Raw genomic sequence first — 5461 nt, forward strand, 5'->3', positions numbered from 1 at the left:
ATAAAAAACATTTTGTTTAAATTTTCTTCCACTTTGACAGAGTATTTTGCAGACTGATTAAATTGTCATTTTTGTCAACAATTGCAATCCCACTTTGTAACACAACAAAATGTGGAAAAAGTAAAGGGGTGAGAATACTTTCTGAAAGCACTGCATGCAATCCCCAATAACCGTGACAAAAACATTGATGATTTGCCAAATGTTCAACCATTTAAATGGAAAGCAAAGATCCCAACATCTTACTTTATTCTTGTTGTAATGGGAATGGCCGAAATGTACTAACAAAGTAATACAAAAAAAATGGTATACTAAAATGTTTTTTGATGGACTCATTTTGCTTTATATTGTGAAATGTACAAATATCTAATGCAGAGATTTTTCTTTCAACCTTATTTATTACAAAATATCGTAATTGGTACAAAAAGACGAACAAACTGAAGACAGTCCATCAGACAGACGACTCTCTACATGTTGTTTGGTTTGCAAATGACTCCGTCTGGGTGGCACTTCTTGAAGCGAGCCACAACATCAGGATCCAAGAGGTGATCAGGGTCCAAGAGGTATCTTAGGTGCATGCCCTCCAATTGATTAGCAAGAGTTACCCTGAGAGAGAGCGAGTGAAAAAAAAAGAGGCTTAGAAAAATAGCCACATACAGATACCTAATACAAAAAAATACAGAGACGCGTACTAGTTGGGTTGGACATTGTGAGGTCTGCCAAAGAGCTCAATCTTCTTGGTACCAGGTGAAAGTCTCTCAATCATCCCACAGATCTCATTTGGCTTGTGGCTGATGGAATGCACCTAAGATAGGAGAAAGAAACAGGTAGAGACAAAGAGAGGCAGATATAGGAGAGGATTGAGTTACAACATTCAGTGCTCTCTTGGGATGGGAATGTAACATCAAATGGATTCATTGTGTTTGACCCCTGACCTCGGCCACAATGACACCACAGTCCAGCCCTCTGTTGAATCCCTGGTGGCTTTCCTTCGCACATCAATACACTTGTGTACACACACACACACACACTATAATAACAGTAAATACACACAACTGACTGCACCATACTGCCCAGAGCAGAGCCCACAGACTCAGATAAGATAAGAGGTATGATGCCACACAACATACCAAAATCTCTGTAACTGGTTGGTCTTCAACCAAATTATCTCATCAACACGCTCATAGCTACGAGCGTGATTAGCATGTACTGCTCTCCTGGCAGCTGATTGGTCGATAATAACACACTATTCCACTCATATCTGATTGGTGGAGGTACCTGCCTGTCACCCAGAGGAAAAGGAAGCCGTCGTCCTGGAGGAAGGGGGTGTGGAGCTTCCTCTTCTCGTTGTCCGTCAGAGTTTCATAGGGCAGCCCCATGTGGATGTCCCAGGGAGGGTCGGCCATCACCACAGATAACTTTTCCAGGCAGCATCAGACTGCCTAAGAACAACATCTGACTACTTTTGGACGTAGCTGACATAACTATGTAGACAGACATTTTCCTAATGTCTCCCTTTGGGGATTCTGAAAGTATATGAATTTAGAAAATCCAAACTTGTAGAGACGTGTACCAAAATAAAAGCCGGAGTCGTTGATGGGTCCAGCACAACAATCCTTTTGTGGAGGGGATGATTAAATGAAGTATAGAATGAAAGATGAAGTCAGAAAATTGGGATTTCTTGATTAAATCAAGAACAATACATCTTTGGGAGAGTATTTCTAAGACTGTGTAGCTGCACTGACCAGAAATGCTGCTCGGTGCAAGCCTGGGGTGTGAATCCGGACCGCATACACTCCTTTTTGGTCCCGTGGCCACAGAACTCCTGGACCTGAGCACGACCGGAACTTCTCAACAATGGACTGTTCTTTAGCTGTGCTGGTGATCAGCAGCTCCAGGATCACTCTGATCATCTATAACACACACACGTTTTGATTTCGCCATTGACTGTGTGTGTCCCAACATTGGGCAGTATAATACAGTTTGTAATGTTATGGTTCAAACTACACCCAGGCTATCCCCATCTATTTCCCGTCCCTCTTCCGGGTTATGCTGTACCTTCTTGCTCTGCTGCTTCTTGGTGGATTGCTGGTTCAGCAGGCTCTCAATATCCATGTCCAGGTGAGGCGTCTGCCCTTTACTGGTCATGCCCTGTTTATCTGCCCCGCCCATTTCTCGGCCAGCCTTCCAATCAGAGGGCCGACTAGCTGGAAGGAGGAAGCCGGTGCAAGTGTGATGGAGGAAGTGGGCAGAGGTGAGGGCGGGCTCTGAAGAGCAGCGGAGGAGCCTTCTGGACATTTATGGTGGGCTTGGTCCTCTGCTTTTCACTTGGGCCCCATTCTCTGAGCTAAGGCCCCAGTCATGGCCCAGAGTTGTGTGTGGTCCACGGAGATGACTAGCGCGGAGGAAGAGGAGGTGCCCACAGACGGCTGGCTTACTTCAAAGAGCTCCTGGACAGAGAACTTGAGCAGCAGACTCTGGATGCAGCCATGGGTGATGGGCGCTTAAGACTGGAGGAGAAATATAAAAGACAGGGATAAGAGAGAGGAAGGCAAAGAAAGGGAAAGGATAGGAAATGGAATGTCAATGTGATGCAGTCAGTGATGGCAAAGTGGCTTATGAATGTCAGCAATTACTCTTATCCAGCAACAGCATGTAACCTATACATTGAGTGTACAAAACATTAGGAACATCTGCTTTCTCCATGGCAGACTGACCAGGTGAAAGCTATGATCCTTATTGATGTCACTTGTTAAATCAGTGTAGATGAAGGAGAGCCAGGTTAAAGAAGGATTTTTAAGCCTTGAGACATGGGTTGCTGAGTTGTTCACGCTCCACAGTTTCCTGTGTGTATCAAGAATGGTCCACCACCCAAAGGACATCCAGCCAACTTGACAACTGTGGGAAGCATTAGAGTCAATATGGGCCAGCATCCCTGTGGAACACTTTCGACACCTTGTAGAGTTCATGGCCTGACAAATTGAGGGAGTTCTGAGTGCAAAAGTTGGGGTGCAACTCAATACTAGGAAGGTGTTCCTAATGTTTTATAGGCTCAGTGCACTTTCTATTGTTGTTCTGTACTTGTCTATGCAAATATAGTAGACCTTGGTCACAGGGATACGCACTCACACTGTTAAGCTCATCAGTGATGGTCAGATGAATCAGTGGGCAGTGAGAGGCTCAGGTCAGACAGATATCCCAGGAGTCTCCTCTACTTCAGCCTCTTCCTGGGGGGCTCTGGAGGGATGTTCACTCCATGCAGCAGCCTCTTCAGCATTGCTGCCTCCCACCTCTGAGAAAAGATAACCACCAAGTTGTAAATCACATTGGCAGTAACAACAGCGCTTATGCAGACTAAGAGCTTTGCTCACTCACAATCACTAGTATCTGGACCATATAGCTATGGGTCCACAGACAATGCACAAACATTAACATTACTTTTTATTGTCCTTCTTCCTTTCCACCTTTTACCAGCTAGTTAACGTTAGCATAAACATACCTGCAGCTAGCGAGCAGATCCAACCCGCTGATTTACAGCTGCACTAGGGTCGGACAGGCTTCCTGTGTAGATTAAGACACAGTGGAGCTGGCGTGACAAATAGTTTGGAAAATGTACCTCAATCCAGGGATTAGAAATTAGTTGTATTGGATAGCAGCCGGTTTACAGGCTCCTGGACAAATTCTGCTATTTTGTGTGTTTTCCAAAATAGCTGCTGTGGCTTCTGCTACCTAGCATGAGGACAAAAAGGAGTAATTCAATCTTCTCGGTGTAACAGTTGGGATAATTCGGAGGACATCCATCATCCCTGAATTGAGATACATTTTCTGAGCCGTATTTTACAAAGCTCTGGACGGTTTCCAATAGCTAGCCAATTTTGACTGTGCTATCTCATAAAACTTTATGAAATAATTGTTGTACTTTTTGGTCTTAATTTTGGCATACAGCTTGCAGTGTGGCTACGTTTAAAATAAGATTTTAGGAGAAATTGTAGAAAAATGCGCAGTTTATGACTCTGTGGCTGTTGCAACTGGTAACTAGTATTTGCATAATGTTCAGTTTTACCAACTTTTGTCCCGCCCTGTTTACGTCCCCCGCCCATGCTTGCGTCGCCCAATTGTCCCCCGCCCACTCTGCTTCCTTCCTTGAAAATGAATGGGCTTCTGTCGTTTCATCGCCCCTTGCCTAAACTTCAGACTGTTACCATAGTTACTCAATGGCTATATCCGTCAAATAAGTCGCAGTAAAAAAAAGACGCAATAGTCTCTACAAGGCAGAATGTTGAATAAAATTATATTTACTTTACAGGTTGTACATGCTTTTGGTGGTAAGAAGTGTAAATAGGGTATCCGTAGGAAAGTGTTGATTGCCTGACTTTTGCGGCGCCGGTAGGTTCTCTAGCATGTATTGTCAATATGTAAACAATAGCTGAATGTAACAATGTAGTCCACCAGGAGCACTTTCCTTGCAATCAACTGGAAGCATTTGTTGTTCGGTTAGGCTCGGCCATATTGTGCAAGTGTTTGTCAACAAAAACAAAACGATATAAAGTTAGACCAGCATACTGATGGTCGGGTTGATAACACTACTCTGTGGATATTGTGTCTCACATTCCTATCTGCAAAAGGACCAGACACACGGACAACTGGTAAAGTATCAGGCTTGTAGAGGTCGTGAGAAGAAACTTTCCGGATTTAATTTCTGCATGATGTAGAATTCGACGCACTTCAACGTAGGGTCTTCAGGCTGCATCGCCCCTAACGTCCTTCTGTAGATCTCTTGTGGCATTGCGTTAAATTGCAGCATCACCTGGATGTGTGCAAACAAAGTTCAAAATTCACTTTCTGCCAAGCCGTCTACACATACAGTATGATACCTAAGTTCGACAAATTCAACGTATGCACCACACAGAACGCTCAGCAACGCAATGCTGCAAGCGTTACATTGGAAATGCGACCTGTACCGAGTTGTGTGGGGTCTTTCCGCAGCCTCTTCAGTCTCTCTCGCAGAGAATCCTGGTGCTTCCTGTGTGCCTGGATGTTGCACCACGTATGCGACATTTCGAGTCGGAGCAATATCACTTGCGGGCATGACACACTAGCACAGGCTGCCGCGCGGTGAAACGCCGCTTCCTATACATTTCAATGGAAAGAAAGATGTCAGAAGCTGAGAGGGCGGTGAAAAAGCTATACCTTTCCCAACTTTATGCAAATCACCAGCGGCAATGACCAATCATATCGAGTGGTTCCCATGACGAATTTGACGCTATGCGACCCAAGGCTGGAGACTTTCTTCAGCAAACATGGCTGACAAAATACTAGGATGGAAGCACATGTAAGTGATTATAACGTCATAACGATGCAAAAAACGTACAGTTGATAGAAATATGTTAGTTGATGTAGAGACAAACGACTATGCATTTTTTTTTTATCATAAAGTTAATTTACTAAAATCGCGATTTAGCAA

General features: G+C 44.1%; 2 long non-coding RNA genes and 1 pseudogene across 2 annotated transcripts; all 3 read right to left on the bottom strand.

The window, feature by feature from the left end:
• Window positions 1-374: 374 nt before the first annotated feature.
• Window positions 375-1141, bottom strand: LOC115198377 (uncharacterized). The gene is made up of 2 exons (XR_003879220.1): window positions 690-1141; window positions 375-603 (listed from the first exon to the last, which is right to left on the bottom strand). It is a non-coding gene; the product is annotated as an uncharacterized LOC115198377 (long non-coding RNA).
• Window positions 1142-3393, bottom strand: LOC115199246 (N6-adenosine-methyltransferase subunit METTL3-like; annotated as a pseudogene).
• Window positions 3394-4271: 878 nt separating this feature from the next.
• Window positions 4272-5134, bottom strand: LOC115198376 (uncharacterized). Its single transcript, XR_003879219.1, has 2 exons — window positions 4959-5134; window positions 4272-4804 (listed from the first exon to the last, which is right to left on the bottom strand). It is a non-coding gene; the product is annotated as an uncharacterized LOC115198376 (long non-coding RNA).
• Window positions 5135-5461: the final 327 nt, after the last annotated feature.

Source organism: Salmo trutta, chromosome 8 (genome assembly GCF_901001165.1).
Source record: "Salmo trutta chromosome 8, fSalTru1.1, whole genome shotgun sequence".
Taxonomy (NCBI): domain Eukaryota; kingdom Metazoa; phylum Chordata; class Actinopteri; order Salmoniformes; family Salmonidae; genus Salmo; species Salmo trutta.